Source organism: Ahaetulla prasina, chromosome 5 (genome assembly GCF_028640845.1).
Source record: "Ahaetulla prasina isolate Xishuangbanna chromosome 5, ASM2864084v1, whole genome shotgun sequence".
Classification (NCBI taxonomy): Eukaryota; Metazoa; Chordata; class Lepidosauria; order Squamata; family Colubridae; genus Ahaetulla; species Ahaetulla prasina.
The window spans coordinates 43811246-43828600 of NC_080543.1; the positions used below are offsets into that span (position 1 = coordinate 43811246).

Sequence of the window (17355 nt, forward strand, 5' to 3'; positions counted from 1 at the left end):
GGGTCACCTATCCACAGGAACTCAGCTCCCTCCATAGGTGTTCAAGTTAAATTTCACTCTCCTTGTATATGACATCTCTTGATGACAGTTACCCACTGTCCACAGACATTGGTTTACTGATGTAATGCGTTTTAATTTACTTTGATTCCATTATTATTGAACATTTCTTATTGAACTTCACAGATAGTTATAACTTAACCTAGCAGTTTGAAAGCATGCATATGCAAGTAGATAAATAGGTATTACTTCAGGGGGAAGGTAACACATGTCTCAGTTTATTATCATGCTAGTCACATGACCATGGAAATGTCTTCAGACAACACTGGCTCCCACAACTAAGCAACACTGGCTCCCTCAACTAAGCATCAGAGATGACTCCCCTAGAGTCTGGACAGGGGGAAACTTTATCACTTAACCACAGTTGGGCCAAACAACTCTGTTGCTAAGCAATTTCATCATTAAGTGAAACAACATGTGACCACACCCAACTTGCATCACCAGTTTCTCTTTTGCTGTTAAACAAAATACCCATGTTTCTTAAGCATGTTGCCAAATCACCTTGTCTTATGACTTACTGCTGGCTTCCCCATTGACTTTGCTGGAAGCTGACTGTGAAGGTCTCAAATGGGGATCACATGGTTTCTGCAACTATCACAAATCATAAATGAATCCAGAGCATCTGTCAGGATTACAATCAAGTGACACTATGGATGCGGAGATGGTGTAAGTTTGAGAACAGGTCATAATCTACTTGTTCCTGAACAAGGCAGATGTAGAGAATTTCCAATATATAAATACACAAAATCATTATTTCTTAGAAAGTCCATAAAATGTTGAATTGTTTAGAAAAGTCCTAAGGAAGCTATGATTACTCATAAAATCTTAGCATTTTCCTAAAGTTGAAAATCATATGAAGCATGATTAATTTTCTCCATAACTTTCCTAGTTTAAAGCAAAGGCTTGAAAACAGTACATTAAAAAATCTTTTTCAACAATGCCAATGCATGTGTGTGATTTAATTTCAAATAGCAATTTTGTATCCCCCCCGAAATATTCCCAAAATCAGGAAGAAACAAAGCAATACTCTGATTAGATTAAAACAAAAACAGATCTACTGGATTATTTCCTATTTTCCAATTGTTGTGACTCAAAAAATTATTAGGGCTCATTTTACAGAAGTTAATGAAATACTGAACTCTCTTATCAGATTCTTGCGGGATGTAGGTATTAATCATGGTGTGTTCAAGAACATATGAACACAAGTGGATTTTTAAAAAATATTTTTTGTTCATTCAAAGAAAGTGAGTTTTCAGCAAAGGCAGCAGCTCAAGGTAAAAAACTGTTGATACAAGAAAGTTTGAGAACAGGTCATAATCTACTTTTTCAGTTCCTGAACAAGGCAGATGTAGAGAATTTCCAATATATAAATATAAATATAAACAACCTTTTTACATTGACCATAGCAGAGTTAAAATACCTGTCTAATTTTCTGCGTCTGAAATAAAACATTAGAAATGTTAAATTTTATATCCCTGTAAACGAATTACTTTGAGTGTTCATCAAATTATTAAATTTTACCAATTTATCTTTTAGGGGCTTCTTCCAGCATCTCAATACTTTAGCAACCACAGTATCCTACACATTTTCTCAGAATTATGAACCATTATATTCAGAATACTCACAAGTAGATGTGAATAAAATTAAAGAATATGTTTAAAATTTTTGGAAAAGGAAAATAGGGTAGCACAGTAGTCATTGACAAGCAAAAAGCCATGGCAGCTGGCAACCAAGACTGAATATTTTGCAAGCTATCACAAAAGTGTTTCAGTCCACTTAAGGCGTTAAAAAAAACTGGCTCAGAGTCATGTATGATATAAGTAGCTTAAATTATAAATATGGATAAGCCTAACTGAACCAACTCAGGATCTAGATACAATGAAATAAGATAGAGTCAAAGAATGTATGACAGCTTCCTTGGGACTCAAAGGAAGAAGAAACCCTGGCCACAGTTGTTGTTGTTATTTAAAAAACTTAAATGTGATCATGCGCTTCAGGGCTGGTATGCAATAATAAAGAAATGTAGGTCAGCAGCATGGGTAGAGGTGGAATGGCAGGCAGAAGCAGGCTCTTGGTAAGTGCAATAGATACTGTGACCACATTGCATACTTATTGGGATGCCACTAATTCTCTGCTGCCCTCGATTGGTTGTCTCAATTCTGGCAACCCAGATATGGTGGCCTTGCCAGTGTTGCTCCCTCCCCAAGAGTGCTGTGAGCTGCTGCTGCGGCCTTTAAGACATTATTAATAACTACTTGTGCATGGCACTGAATTGAGAAACATTGTCTCACTGATCTACTATATGATTGGAAAACCCACGTTGGATTTCAAAAATTCTACAAAGATGAAGATTATTGGAAAAAAATAGGTTTATACATCCAAAGCAGTGGTGGTATTTAATTACCTTCACTACCAGTTCGCAAATGGGAGCGTGTGTGCCCCCCCTGCATATGCGCAGGACCTTCTGTGCATGTGCAGAGCATCAAAAATGGGACATGATGACATCCAGGCGGGTAGAACTGGCTGAATACTACCACTGGTCCAAAGGGCCTGGAGAAAAAATAGTTATTTGTACCTCTTTCAGTCATTGTTTCCTTTCAATATATGTTCTTGTATATAATGTTGTGACAAAATAAAAAAATAAAAATAAATAAAATATTTATGGGAGAGCGAGTGACTTGTATTGTAACTCCCTTTAGCTCTAGACATTTTCCATTTTCAACTCTGCCTGGAATATATTTTTCTAGTCAGAGTTGGGACACAATTTGTAAGTCCTTTTAGATGCTTGAGTCCTACTTGAAGAACAGGTGGCAGCTGTGTTTGGAAGATCTTGTGCACATTTGAAAGATGCGACATGTCCAGAATGTAGTGGTGCGAGCAGCTTTGGCATTTCTTATTAAACTCATATAACACCAGTACTCCATGATCTGTACTTATTCCTATTAGATTTGGCTGCAATTAAAGGTGTTGGTTATCATCTACAAAGGCTACCGGGCATATGGCCAGGATATTTGTGGGAGTTTCTCTCTCCCATTAATTCTGCTCTGTCCATCATGTGGATCACCGAGGGCATTCTCTGGCATTCTCTGAAGCAGGGGTCTCCAACCTTGGCAACTTTAAGTGTGGCGGACTTCAACTCCCAGAATTCCCCATCCAGCTTTTAAGTTCTCCAGGCTTAAAGTTGCCAAAGTTGGAGACCCCTGCTTTAAAGGCCTAGCTATTTCTCTTGGCTGTTTCCCCAGGCCAGGAGGCTAGGTGAATTCTGCTGCTAATGATGCAATTTTCTGTGATTGGGATTATTGTTTTTAATGTTGCATTGTATGTTGCAGTTTTTGTTTTAATCTTTTCACATCCCCCAGAATCACTGTTGTCAAATGGGCAGCCATGTAATAAATAGTTAAAATAAATAAAAACTTATTTCAGTGCCCCACCCACTTTCTTTCTAGTGTACAAAGGAATCCAATAGATGGATATACATGACAAACCTCAATGCTTAAACAACATTTTGGAATATATTTTAACTGATTTGTTGTATTATTTTGAATCCGTCTAGCTGATCATTTCAATAATGAATCATATCTTGGATGGGGGCCATCTCTAATGGCTCCATTTCCTTTCCCTAAGATAGAGAGAATTGGCAAAATATTTTGCAAGCAAAATATGCCAAGGCCAACACTTTGTGCACTATCCAAAGGTGAGTTCTGACTTGATTAATCCATGGTTACAATGCTGCCTAAAGCAGAACAATTATCCTGTTATGTAACAGAGCTATCTCAGAATAGGATTTACTTCTAATAAGCAAAATGAAATACATTTTGCTTCACATTTTTAGTCTGCTGTATAGAAAGACTTAGCCATATAACTATCATTTGGGGTTCCTGCAAATTTAATCACTATTTCTAATCTCAGGCAGTTATTCAACAGGAATATCCTGTTGGGCATGAGCTTGAACTGAAACAGAAATTACATGGCAAAATATACACTGGTAGTTAGAAATTCCCCAAAAGCCTCTTTTAAACTGCAAAGAGATCTGAGTGAATGTCTGAGATTATTTAAGAAGTAGACAGAAGAGGAATTTATCTTTTCTATTCCCTTTCTAGCACAAAAAAGAAACAAAACTAAAAAGTCAGTTAAAAACAAGAACAGCACATACATACAAGATTTAATATGCTTAATTCAGCGGTGAAATCCAGCTTGATCTATCAGGCTTGCGCAAACTGGCATGGCCGGCAGCGGAAGGCTCTGCCCACCTGCTGGGATGTTTTTGACCCTCTGCACATGCACAGAAGGCTCTGTGTATGTGCAGAAGAAGTGCGTGTGCTCACATTTCTGAACCCGTAGCAAAGGTAAGTGCATTTCACCGCTGACTGAATTGTATAGCCTGAATGAAGGCTTACAGAAGTAAGATATAAAAGTATCTTGCATAACTTTAGACTAGACAAACTATAACAGTTTCCTGTTTCAATCACAATGGTTGTGTTGAATTATAAACAATGATCCCTTAATCTCTTTCATTTGATAACTGTACAGTCCTTACCACTGTATTATAGTATCTTATAGGCCATTTTTGTAAAAATTATCATTATAAAAACTATTTATGTACTATTATCTCTGTGATTCTGTTTGTATAGCCAATTTGGTCTAGTGGTTAAGGCACCAGGCTTGAAACTGGAAGACTGTGAATTCCAGTCCCATTTTAGATATGAAAGCTGGCTGGTAACTTGGGCCAGGCATTTTCTCTCAGCCCAACTCGCCCCAGTTATTGGGGGGAAAATAGGAGGGAAAGGGAATATCAGATATGTTTGCTGGTTTGAGTTATTTATAAAAAATAATAAATGTGATAAATAAATAAATAAATTCAGTTTAGTTTTCTTCAGATGCATACTGGATTGTTAATCTTAATCTTCCATTAATGATCAAAAAGATGTTAATTCTACATCAAAAAGATGTTAATTCATCTTACATGCAGATGAAGAGATTAATTAGGGAAAACAGCTGGTATGCCTTTTATACGTGTTGGCTGAGTGTTCTGGGAGTTGTAGTCCAATACATATGTAAGAACTGAGATTATATAGGACTATTCTCTGATATGTCACACAATTTTTATGTCCTGTTATTGATATAACCATGACTGAATATATGATGATATAAGCATTATCATAGATTCCAGAGAAGCTTTTACATAAATGAGATTGGCAGCCTCATGTTTTTTTTAAGTTTTCTCCCCTACTAATAAATGTAGATAAACAATTATAGTGAAAACAGATAGCTTCAAATTATGGTCTAGCATTTTTTAAAAGAATAATTAATATATATAAAATACTGTCTGACTTATCAAGAAGCCATTTCCAACATGCAAGCTAACACTGATTAAAAAAAAAATCTTGCTACTAACTCAGAAAGATGTGGACATACAGTTTTTAAATGTCATTTTTATATTGCTCTGTCTTTCAAAACATTTCCCTTCAAGCATTCAAAGCAGGATTTTTCTTCTGATTTAATATCAAAAGAGGTACATCATGGATAAGAGCAGTTTGCCCTTACTTCAGCTTATACCCCAATTACCTTTATCCAACTTCTTTTCCTCACAGACCAGCAATTATATTAGATGTGAACAAGGCTAGATCTTTTTTTGAAACCTGAATAAAGCTTTCGCATTTCATTAGCCTAAAGGATGTATCTTGATTACACTTATTGATCCAGAGAAAAATATTAGATATCCTCAGTTTGATGAGTAGTGATGTTCAACTTTTTTTTTTCTTCCTAGCATTTTTCTGGGATGTGCAGGGTCTCCTTTTTGGGGAATCAACCTCAAAGAGGATCTGTTTGTTGCAACAGGAACTGACTGGCTTGTTTCCTGAGCCTGATGTCCTGAACTGAGTAAGAGTGACTGGCTGAAAATTACAGAGCTGGGAGAATTATGAGCCAGAGCCAGATTTTAGCCATTTTGTACTTTTCACCCATTTCAATATTTTGGGTGGCCCTCCCCACTGTTTTAGAAATGCGTGCACATTAACAAAAACACAAGAAGTTACTCTACAAACCATTTACCCATCTCAAATGATAAATAAAAGTCATAAAGCTATGATATTACTCTGGCATCAGAGTAAAGCAGGTAACTCTGCTTTGACTGGCTGGGAGGGCTAAAGCTGGTTCAGGAGATCATAACAAGCAGGGTTGAAAAATAATATACCAGATAGATTTAACTTTGTTTTCATTTAAATTTGCTTTGATTTAAGTTTTGATTTTGCTGCCTACATGATATATATCAGATCTGAGAAATGTTTGTTTTACTGATAAGACATACTTGTTAGGGAGATATCTGCTTGTTTTGATAACCTCTAAGATTATAGGATCCTTGCTCGAGATTTTAGGTATAACTGTTGGGGTTTGATGGGGGCGGGGAGTTGCACCTGCTTTAAGGAACACCAGTTGCCTATTTGCATAGAATAAACTTGTCCTTATCTCCACCCTCATGTTTTTTATTCATCGGTCTATAGTTCCTGGGACAACAGGATGATTGCCTCAACATTATCCAGTAAACCTCTATGGCTAATGGTACTTGAACTGGGTCTAACTAACACCTTTACCACCATCACTACAAAACAGACAGATAAATACAGATATACATACCTGGATGTGCATACACAATGATGTATTTTTGCATTTGTAATCATGATATACATGATAATTTTCCCATTATTTCAGAACAATGTGTGAAAAGATTTTGCCATAATACTTTGAACTAAAATACTATGTATCCTGAATGTAAAATATCCAGCCTCAAGATATTCAAAACTATTCAATATAAGTCTCAGGAGAGATTTAACAGATTTCAAAAAAATTCCTAAACTCCTTTTGAATTATTGGATTTCAGCATTATTGGACATCAAAAAATATACGAAAAATAAGTTTAATATATAATGGTTGATAGCCTTTTTTTAAAAAAAAAACCTACATTTTAAAAACATCTGTTAGTAAGTTGCAAGTTAAGATGATCTTTTGTAGAAATAATTAATGTCTCTTTTAATGTGATATTGTTAATAAAACCCAAACAAAAAAAATAGAATGAAATGCTCATTCTTTCAGAAACCAGGCAGAGATCATATAAAAAGAGTTCTTATTATCACATTTGTTGCCTTGCACATCTAAACACTATGTCTGCACAAGAGATATACTGAAATTCAAAGTGAATACGAAGTACAGGTTGCAAAAGATTACAAAACACACTGAGAACTGAAAGAAATGACTAGGATGGAATAAGTTTTTCTTTATCGCAATCCACACAATGTAAGATTAGTAAATTCCAGCTCAACCTCCAGCTCAAATAAACTGCCGCCGTTCTTTCTCCAATGTAATACGACAGAGAGAGAGAGAGAGGGAGAGAGAGAGAGAGAGAGAGAGGGAGGGAGAGAGAGAGAATGAAAGGGAAGGGATCAGTAGGAGTTCAGGTGATAAAAACAGAAGTGGTAGCTCTTTTGGAAGGAAGCTGCGCAGATTCTTTTTTAAAGCTTGACATATCTGGAATTAATGAATGCCAGTGGGCTTTACTGACTGGAACATTGATAGAAAAACAACTGTTGATACCTGGACTACCACATAGCAAAGGATATCACTATTTCTCAAAGTAAGGCAGAGACCCTCTGGTACTGTAGGTCAAAACAGACACCTGCTTGGCAGTAAATCTCCTTGAATTCATCCTTTACGGCTGAGCTATAAAATAAACAGAATTGAAAGCTGGGAAAACTAAAAATCACATTTGAAGAATGAAGGATTAAAAGATAGTGGTCATTAATGTCTACATCATTCCACCTGCTTCCCACAGAGTCCAGCTAGACCCCCACAGTCCTTGTAGAGCCTCTTTTCCTGATTCAGTTTGATATTCCCACCTGGGGGGTGGGGGAGATAAAGGAAGACTTCCATACCACTTAATAATTTCATAGGAAAGAGAGTTTTGGCTGGTATCCTTTATTATGTCATCATTCCACAACACAAGGAGAGCATCACTTAAAGCAGTTCTCAATTCTGCACCACAATTAAAAATAGAAAATTGTAATGCTATATTGCAACTGGTCATTCAGTATTTCAGTAGCCTGGCTATTTTTCTGATTACTGATAGAAGCTTCATTAATTCCTTAACAGACATTTTGAAACTTCCCTCTGCTACAGCATTAAAAGAAGATAGGTATTGTTTGGGTTAGTGGGAAGCAAAATCATGCAGTTGAGGGCTCAACAGTGTCCCACTGAGTAGCATGCATGTCTCACCTCCAAGCTCTGTCGATTCATCCCAGACCAATGAAATGATCCTCACAGTGGCATCTCCAGTCAGCACCAGGCTTGGAATTCCCTAAAGAAAAGTGTATGATAGTCCAGGCTGCAAGGAGGGGCACCTCTGTAAACAGCATCTGAAGTGAAGTGAAGTGTAACAGCAAAAGCAGCTGAGATGACTCTGGCACAGCAATGCAGCCAGCACTTGTGCTGCTTTTATTGTTTAATAAGAAAGCCAAAATAGGCACTGCCACTGCCACCTGCTGGCTATTTAAACCATTGCTTGATTAAATTTGATAGACACCTAAGTAATTCATTGTTCCATAGAACACTTTTTATGACAGCAGAGGCAACTTCTCCCCTTACCTTTCAAGATTCCTCAAAATGAACCATGCCAGATAGAAGATAATTAGTGTGCGTAGCTAACTATAACCATTTAGTGTCACCGATTTAATGCAATGTCACATCTCACTGTAATAAAATCTATATTATAATCTGTTAACACACAATCCAAAACCAAAGTTCTGAAAAATATAACTTCTGTGAAAGTAATGTATAAATTACTTGGAACAGTGTTAAAATATTTCACACATTTTACCCACAAGATCGTCTGATGAAGTGAGACATCACCAAAATTGTAGGGATGTTTTTATTTACCCTTATTTAAACTGCGGAGATTATGAAGGGTTTTCTTTTGAGCTTTTAAAGCAAAGGCTACACTGCAAGAAGCTGGCATTTCGGTTTCCGCATCATAGCTTCAGAAACTGCACAGATTATGGGGCAACAGGTGGCCCATCCTTATTAAAACAGAGGAGACTGGGGGAAGTTATATTTTCTTTAGTTAATCATTTAACTATACTAACCACAGCAGGATATACAAAACACCAGTCACATATTTCCAAAATCATCTTCACAAAACAGTGCTTTTATATAGGTGTGTATGTTATGTGTGTGTGCACATGGACACCTGTGTTTGTGCAAATGAAGCTATTGAAAGTACCTTGTTTTCTTTCTACAATTTAATTTTAACAGTTTGCTAATGGATTCCTTTTGCTTGCATCCAAATTGGCAGACCTGCATGCATAACTTCCTTGCCACTTTTAGTTTATTATTCCCAATATTACAATGGATGACATTTCTTTCTTATAAATGTTTCAGGCAATTCAAAACAAAATAATAAATCTCTTTATTTTCTAATGCCCTGTTTATTACTCTATAAAATCCCATTTTGTATATATTTATTATCAGGGATGGGAAGGTATGCTACTGAGCCTTTTAATTTTACATTAGCAGCTGAACAACAATGGTGGCATACACCATTTATTCCACCAGTAGCAGCAAAAAAAAAATTCTTGGGCATCCATTGAGAAAGTTTGTATTCAGTCTTCTTTTAGCAAATCCATAAATGCAACCCAAGTCTCAAAATGTCCTGTCTCAAAATTAAATGTTCCTTTACACCTAAGATTTTAGATGGATGATTCCTATTGCTCTAATTGAAGAAAGCAGCTGTTTTTCCTTGGTATTTTAAGAGTTTTTACACTGAGTTTTGCACTGTCTACAAATAGATTTTGAGGAAGAAAGAGGGAGGGAAAGAGTCTGAAGCATCTACTTAGTCACAGCTATTAGAAGCATGTATTTATTTAACCAAGACTGCTTCACTTAATTGTTATTATTTTGTTTGTTACAGAACTGAGATTATGCTTCAGATATTTAAATTTCTAGTGTTCAATTGTTCAATCCAGATTTTAGATTTTAGATTGTTCAATCCAGATTTTCTGATTTTTTGACCTCTTTGAGGCACCTGTTAGGAGGCTATCTTTTGTCAATTTTTATCTATTTTTTTCCTGTCTTTTCCAAAGACAGCCATAATAGGTACCTGTGATAGGACTTCAGAAGATATTACTCCCAATCTACTATATTCATTACCTTTCCTTGCTTCTCATTTCGGGTTCAAATATAAGTCACTCTTGCCTCCCTGAAGTTTTTCCTGGTTTTGTGCTAGACTTGTTCACAATCATCCCCCATACCTGTTTTCACAAGTGTTCTTAAGACCAGCATTATAAAAAGCTGCAGTTATATCAGCAGCAAAATGGTACAGATGGGTAACAGAGTAAAATATTTGCTCTACATTCACACTATGTCTTTCAGAGCCATCAGATGAGGTAAAAGAGGATAAAGAATGAATGCGAGTTATCATAGCATTCATCTCAGGTTTCAACATATGTTGGATCAGACCTAGGTGTGGTAACCTTCTCAATCTGTCCCTTTAAATTTTATAGGGATTTTATTAATTTTATTATGCATTGCAAAGGTAAAGTAATATGAAAGCAGCAATATTTGCAACATGAGGCTAGTTTGTATGGTTGGTACCTGTTTTCTTGTGTTTTAATGGCTATTTCTTATTCATTTTGTTTGTTAATATTTTCTTCCATGTTAAAAGTGTAAATTGTGGATGGGAAATGTACAGTCTCTTCAATATTTGTTCACGAGATACATACTAAATGAAGTGTTGCAGCATTGTTTTCCCTTTACCTTATACTCAGACTTTCAGGGTCCTGCTCTCATTTGTCTCATTTCCCTCCTTTCTCCTTCTCCATTGTTAGAGGATTTTAAATGGCTTGTCTAATTTTTAAATATTATAGAGAAACCCTGTGAGTGTCTAAAACTTGCAGGATATTCTAATATCTCTTTTACAGAGATATTAGATATTACAACCATTGTTCAACCAGCCAATGTTCAACCAACCAACATCCAACCACCTGTGCAAAATTTCCAACCATCCAATGCACAACCATCCATTGTTCAACCAAATGTTGAACAACCATCCAACCTCCAACCACCTGTCGTACATAACCCTCAACCAACTATCATTCAAAACTAGGTACGTACACCCCTTACTTCTTCTGCACCAAACACTGCAGATCTTAAATGCAAATTGATAAATGCAAGAAGCATTGTAAATAAATTGCCTGAATTTATCCTCTTGTTAAACATTGGTACGTTTGATATTATATTTGTTTGCAAAACATGGCTGAACTCATCCCTCCCTGACTCCATTATTTCAAACAAAGAGTATCATGTTTTTCGGTCAGATCGCAAAACCCGCAGAGGAGGTGGAGTGACTATCTTTTATAAAAAGTCACTGAATCTAAAAAATATTCAGGTTACACATAAACTTTCTCTACCTGAAACTGTTGTATGCAACCTGTCCCTTAACGTCACACTTCGATTCTTACTATGCTACAGAGCCCCTGACTACGACATCACTCATGCAAACAAGTTAACCACACTGCTAACATGGGCTACCTCTTGCCCGTATCCTCTCATCTTCCTGGATGACCTTAATCTACCTTCTATTAACTGGATAACAAATGAATGTACAACTGAACCCATCCATACTACCCTATACAACGCTGTTACAAACCTTGGTCTAGAACAACTAGTAACTAACAATACAAGACTCAAAAACAAATTACCCATATCATTAAAAAGGCTTCAATCAAAAAAAAATATCCCTCTGGAGAAGAAACAAAAAGGGCTATGTAGCAAATTTCAAAAACCGCTACAGAAATATATGCAATCAAATAAAAACTGAATGCACCAATTACCACATAGAGCAAGAAGAAGAACTTTTGCACACAAATTCCAATCGTGGTTTTTATAATTTTGTGAACAACAAACTTAAAGACTCAAGATCCATCCCACCACTAAAAGATTCTAATGACAAAGAATATAATGATGAAACAGTTAAAGCAAACCTCTTCAACACATTCTTTGGCACATTCTTTGTTAACAGTAATGACTTATACCTGACATTCCCCAATCGTACCAACAATGAGTACAACGACCTAGCACATATAGATTTCACAGAAGATAATGTTGAAAAAGCTCTTTGCAAACCATCCCTATCTGTTGGATCTGATGGATTATGTGCATACGTCTTAAAAAAGATTTCCAATAATATAGCAGAACCCCTAAGCATAATTTTTGAAAAAGCTTTCATGACCAAGTCCCTTCCAAAACTTGGTCACTTGCCACAGTCATCCCTATCTTCAAAAAAGGAGATCCCAGCCTAGTTGAAAATTACAGACCTATCTCTCTTTGCTGTGTCACCTGCAAAGTAATGGAATCTATCATCAACCGCTCTCTACATGGGGCTCCCCTTGAAGAGCACCCGGAGGCTCCAACTGGTCCAGAATGTGGCTGCGCGGGTAATAGAGGGAGCTACTCGTGGCTCCCATATAACACCTATCCTGCGCAGACTGCACTGGTTGCCGGTGGTCTTCCAGGTGCAATTCAAGGTGTTGGTTACCACCTTTAAAGTGCTCCATGGCACTGGACTAGGCTACGGGACCCCCTACTGCCACCGATAGTCTCCCATCGACCTGTGCACTCACTCAGGGAGGGTCTCCTCAGGGTGCTGTCAGCCAAACAATGTCGGCTGGCGACCCCCAGGGGGAGAGCCTTCTCTGTGCAAGCACCTACCCTCTGGAATGAGCTTCCTCTGGGGCTACGATTACTCCACGACCTCTGGACCCTCCGCTGTGAACTCAAGACTTTTCTGTTCCATTGTGCAGGGCTGGCCTGATAGATTATGGTTTTAATTGGGGTTTTTATTATTCTTATTATAGTTTTTAAATAGGGTTAGCCTAATGGAATAAGATTTTTAAATTGCTTTTAATTCTAATTCTAATTTGTTTTATGTTGGCTGTAAACCGCCCTGAGTCCTTTGGGAGAAGGGCAGTATAAAAATTGAATAAATAAATAAATAAATAAAATAAACCAATCCATTACCCTCCACCTAGAAACAAACAACCTACTCTCTAATAAAAAATTTGGTTTCAGAAAAAAAATTCATGTAATTTACAACTTCTTCACTGCAAAAACATATGGACTACAAATCTTGATCAGGGCAAAGCAATAGATGCAATCTACATAGATTTCTGTAAAGCTTTCGACTCAGTAGTACTTGATAAACTTCTCCTAAAACTAAAATCCTACGGCATCTCAGGACCCCTCCACAATTGGATAACAGCTTTTCTATCAAAAAGAAATAAGTGGTCAAACTTGGCAATGCTCTATCAAATCCTGTTCCTGTTAAAAGTGGAGTTCCTCAAGGCAGCATTCTTGGACCAACACTCTTCATATTATACATTAATGATCTCTGTGACCATATCTCAAGTAATTGTGTTCTTGTTGCTGACAATGTCAAACTATTTAACAACACCAACAATACAGCTATCCTCCAAAAAGACCTTGACTTTTTATCTGAATGGTCAAAAACTTGTCAACTCCAAATCTCAACCAGCAAATGTTCAGTCTTACATATTGAAAAAAAGAACCTAAACACTAAGTACAAGCTTGATGGACATTACCTTATTGACAACCCCCACCCTGTTAAAGATCTTGGAGTTTTCATATCAAATGATCTAAGTGCCAAAGCCCACTGTAACTACATCACAAAAAAGGCTTTAAAAGTTGTAAACCTAATCTTGTGCAGCTTCTTCTCCAAAAACACTACACTACTAACCAGAGCATATAAAACATTTGCTAGACCAATTCTTGAATACAGCTCGACTGTTTGGAACCCATACCACATTTCTGACATCAATACAATTGAACGTGTCCAGAAATATTTTACAATAAGAGTTCTCCACTCCTGTTGTGTCCTCCTCGCCTCTGTCCAAACGATGGGATAATTAGCCGGCTCTTATCAGCTTTGGCAGCAAAAGAATCAGCGTATGCCAAGAGCCCTCAATAGCTGTCAAGACACTGGTGAGTCACAACCTTCAGCTCTAGTCAATCCGTGGATTTGCCTGATACAAAGAGACACACCAGCTCTTGCTGCCTTTAGATCCTGTGGGGTGTGGCTCCATGACTCAGCACTTCCTAGGCCTGCCCCTCCCCTGTTTCTGTCGTTCCCTTCTCTCCTGCCTACAAAACCTGGGATTGAGCCAAGCCTGATTGCTGTCAGCTGGGTCTGCAGGTGTGGCCTGGGGGAGAAGAGTAAGGAGAAGGAGGCCTCGTTATCTCTTTCACTTGGCCTGCTTCTGGCTCCTGGAGCTGATCCAGGGAGGCCGGTGCTTTCGAGGTAAGTCCTGACGGCCCTTCTCCCTCACTGTCCAAATCACTTTCTGGCAGCAGGCCTGGCTCTGAGTCACTTTCTGGAAGCAGGCCCAGCTCCAAGGCACTTTCGGGCATGGGGCCAGATTCGGAGGCAGGAGCCACAACAACTGCTCTGAATACAACAAAATACTTTATGCTACCAGACTTGAAATCCTGGGTTTAGAAAATTTAGAACTATGCCGCCTTCGACATGACCTGAGTTTAACTCATAGAATCATCTATTACAATGTCCTTCCTGTCGAAGACTACTTCAGCTTCAATTGCAACAATACACAAGCACACAATAGATTTAAACTTAATGTTAACTGCTCCAATCTTGATTGCAGAAAATATGACTTTAGTAACAGAGTTGTTAATGCTTGGAATACACTACCTGATTCTGTGGTCTCTTCCCAAAATCCCCAAAGCTTCAACCATTACCATTGACTTCACCCCATTCCTAAGAGGTCTGTAAGGGGTGTGCATAAGAGCACAAACGTGCTTACCGTTCCTGTCCTAATGTTCCCTTTGATTGCATCCAATTTTATATAGTTATTACATACTTATGGTTATATATATGCTTATATATCGTATAGTTATTTCATGCTTATATATACTGTGTGACAAAATAAATAAATCAATAAATAAATAAATATTCTAGGTTGTTCTAAATTTATATAGTGCTGCCCGATGCTGTTTGAGTTATGTGCATAAACTAGAAATCAAGCTGGCTTCAAAAGGCTTAATAAAATACACTCTTTGGTTTTGGCCATTGTGGGGACTGGTCTGCACCATGCTTACCATGGGCCCTGACTGGTGTCATCCATCTTTCTTTGCCTTTCCTATTCTATGATTGTGTTTCCCATCACTTTTGTCTATTGATGATCCAAGAAAAGAAGGAAGAGAAACAAGTTTCATCAGTCTTCTTGCCAGAGGTTAGAATATAAAACTAGCTGAGTTCTTGGTAATTAAAATTGTATTACTTTTACATGTAAATATAATAAGCATTCCACCAGACAACTGGTTAAAAAAGGATCTTTATTATTCCACCATGAAAGGAAAAGAGGGATTATATTCATTTTTTTACTAGTTCTGGGTTATGCAAAGGAAATTGGGAGACACATGCTGAATGTTGTTAATATAATTTGAGTTCAGATTGTCTCAAAATAAGGACAAGGAATGAATGAAAGGAATAATGTTTGAGAGCAAAGAAATGTGTTTTAAATTCATTGTGGTCATTAGATTAATATAAGTGAGATATCAAGATCTTGTAGTATAGTTAAAAAGCTGGAGAACAATTCTTTTTGTATTCATAACGTTTTTTGGAAAAAGAAATATGAAGTGTATATGTAAAAAGAGGACTTGAAATTGAAAAAGACACGTCACCCATGAGAAAGGATTTGTTTATATATATAAAAAGTTGTAATCACATTTCAGAGTTAAACATAAATTATTAGAAGTCAAAGGCCGCATTATCCTGAAGTCTGATATAGAGGGTGTTCACAACAAGGATCTACTTTGGAAATATCCAAGATCCCAATTATAAATGACTTGAATTTCATATTTACTGAACAATCAGTTTTTCAATGTATATACTGTGAACATTAATGTGAATACTGATCTTGATAAGTGTGGAGGAAGAATGGAAACTATTTCTTTTGCCCTGTGTTTTAAGTAAAAACTTTCATATGAATTAGTATATATTTGCAGGGAGGGATCTACCACTTACTAATTTTCTATTCATTTTGAATTCTGCTTCAAATATGTCTACAGAATCACATTTATGTTCTATCCAGAACAGATTTTCTTCAGTTTTTCCTTCTTCTAGATATCAAGTAGTTCCTTCTGTTTAGCCTCAAAACAGAATTTCAGAGGGACAGATTTTTGACCATGCTCTGACCATTACACTTCAATATTAACCACAATATTGAGACAGTAGGACACATTGTCTCATGTTATGCTTCGATTAAACGTTCTAATACAAGAGATACATGTAGCTCAAAGTTGAAGTGTGGAGTCAGTAAGATTGCTTTTTTGCTTGCAGATGTTTGATTACCCAACTTGGTAATGAATGTCACCCAACTCAGTAACATCAGCATATGAGGAAGTAGGAGGACTGCTGTGTTTCATATACAGTAGCTTGCCCTTGCAGTTTTGGTGTGGGTGTAGTTTTCTCATTGGTAGTTCCTTGTTTAGGATATTGTTTTTCACTTGATTGTTTGCCTGGTGTAAATCCCTGGTTGTTTTGAGTATTGTGTTAAAAAGGACATGTTCTGGTCTTTTTTATTTCCTTGGCTTTTTATTGTCTCATTTCAATGGTGTGTAAAAATGGTTTATTTCTACAGTTCTTTTAATAGGTGATTTGTCTGAATGCCAAACTTCCAGCAATTCCCTAGCATTTCTGGATGGAACTTGGTCTGGGATGCTTACAGTTTCCCAGTTGAGCCTGTCTAAGTTTGTTTCAACTGGGTGACTGAAAAATGGGAAATTGAGAAATATTTTCTTGGAAGCTTCTTCTAGTTCTTTTTTTATGTTTGTGTTACAATTTTCTTTTCTTAAAAAAAAAAAGAAGTTAAGAGAGTAGGAGTACTTTCTCTACTATTTTCCTAGTACAGCAGAACATAGTGCTACATAAAGTAAAAAAAAAAAAGGGGGGGAGGAAAGGAATGCAGAATGATGTGTAGAAGAAAGGAATGTGTGATTCAGGAGGAGGAGGAGGAGGCTGTTAAGAGCTGTATGAATCTCTTGGGCAGACTCAGTAAGGAGAAAACAACCCTTTATTCAATAAATGTGTGGGAGTGAGAAGAGAACAAGGAAGAGACAGGGAGAAAGAAGCTTCTTCTCCCCATCCCATCATTTTCTTTTGTGCTTTTGCTAAGAAGTAGTGTTCAGCATCAGAACATTTGCTGGTTATGGTTCCAAAGC

General features: G+C 37.0%; 1 protein-coding gene across 1 annotated transcript in view; it reads right to left on the reverse strand.

The window, feature by feature from the left end:
- The window catches only part of HTR1F (5-hydroxytryptamine receptor 1F), a 144576-nt gene extending 136135 nt beyond the window's left edge, over window positions 1–8441 (reverse strand). Inside the window, exon 1 of the mRNA XM_058186473.1 lies at window positions 8323–8441. The gene's annotated coding sequence lies outside the window, so the exon portion shown is untranslated. The remainder of the gene's footprint in view (window positions 1–8322) is intronic.
- Window positions 8442–17355: the final 8914 nt, after the last annotated feature.